Source organism: Euprymna scolopes, chromosome 46 (genome assembly GCF_053919585.1).
Source record: "Euprymna scolopes isolate OS-2025 chromosome 46, ASM5391958v1, whole genome shotgun sequence".
Taxonomy (NCBI): Eukaryota; Metazoa; Mollusca; class Cephalopoda; order Sepiida; family Sepiolidae; genus Euprymna; species Euprymna scolopes.
In genome coordinates, this window is record NC_136527.1 from 53,162,462 (window position 1) to 53,163,983 (window position 1,522).

General features: G+C 33.0%; 1 long non-coding RNA gene across 1 annotated transcript in view; it reads left to right on the forward strand.

Annotated features, from left to right (window-relative positions):
• Nucleotides 1-1,213, forward strand: part of LOC145271251 (uncharacterized) — a 13,865-nt gene extending 12,652 nt beyond the window's left edge. Inside the window, exon 3 of the long non-coding RNA XR_013865778.1 lies at nucleotides 1-1,213. This exon is cut by the window's left edge and continues 826 nt beyond it. This is a non-coding gene — a long non-coding RNA (uncharacterized LOC145271251).
• Nucleotides 1,214-1,522: the final 309 nt, after the last annotated feature.

The window sequence follows — 1,522 nt, forward strand, 5'->3', positions numbered from 1 at the left end:
GAAGTCACATTTGTTGAGTCATATGAAAACACATACGGGAGAGAAGCCACATTCTTGTAAAGTATGTAGTTCTTCTTTTGCATGGAAGTTAAGTTTGTTGACTCATATGAAAACACATACTGGAGAGAAACCACATTCTTGTGAAGTATGTGGTTTTTCATTTGCACAGAGGTCACATTTATCGAGTCATATGAAAACACATACGGGAGAGAAACCACATTCTTGTGAAGTATGTGGTTCTTCTTTTGCATTGAAGCCAAATTTGTTTCGTCATATGAAAACACATACGGGAGAGAAACCACATTCTTGTGAAGTATGTGGTTCTTCTTTTGCATTGAAGTCAACTTTGTTTCGTCATATGAAAACACACACGGGAGAGAAACCACATTCTTGTAAAGTATGTGGTTCTTCTTTTGCACAGAAGTCAAATTTGTTGAGTCATATGAAAACACATACGGGAGAGAAACCACATTCTGAGATTAAAAACTTTGTTTATTAACAGAAAATTATTAACATAATCTAAGAAAAACGATTAAACAGATACTCAATTAGGACGAGTTAGAACAAGGCGTGCTACACACGTGTGTTAGCTAACTTGAAATAGTGTTGTGTTTTGAATTTGGAGGTTTACACTCGGCTAATAAACCAAGAACCACAGTCTATACAAAAACATGATATTAACGGATTCATACGCAAGAAAAAATATTCTGTTTTCACATCCCAACTAATAACTGTGGCAATTTTCCTTGTGAGTAATTAGACCAGGGCATTATGTATTGAACGCCTATCATAACATCAATTTTATATTTTTTGCGAACATTTTTATGCGACAGTTTCTCCTTCCAAATCATACGATAAAAAAAAGTATTGAAAAACGTTTTATTATCATTTACTGTTGCAGCATCAGATATCGATAAAAATTCAACAATTATAAACTGATTAGCCATATAAGGTTTTGACTTAGTAAGTTGTGTAGTAGTTATATTTTGTAGGATAGTTTCATATTTATGTGAACGAATCTTTCTACTTAGAATAATTGATCTATTTTTATCAGATGAAAATACCTTGTATGAGGTGAACTTCTACTGAGCTACTTACACACTTTTCTCATGTCTAAATCATGTAAATGTACGCAACCAAGGTGTACTTCTACTGAGCTACTTCTTTCTTTTCTTGGAGGAGCGAAAACGTGAAATAAAGTTAACAAAATGTTCGAATTGATTCTTTTATTAATTTAACTTTTGATTAAATATTTTATTCTGCATTTTTTCCCATGTATTCACGTAATTTGGCATAAATATGTTTCTTCTTTCAAGATTTTTCCAGATTCAGATTGGAAACTCTTTTCTATCCTCAAACACATGACATACTTCTTTTCCATAGCATGTGACACATTTCTCATATGTTTATCTAGGGAAACTTTTAATCACGCCACCTGCAGCATATTTCTGGTTAACGGCAGGTTATCATGAGTTGTACGACTGTGACCCTCACCAAAATCATACGAATTAACAAAATTGTT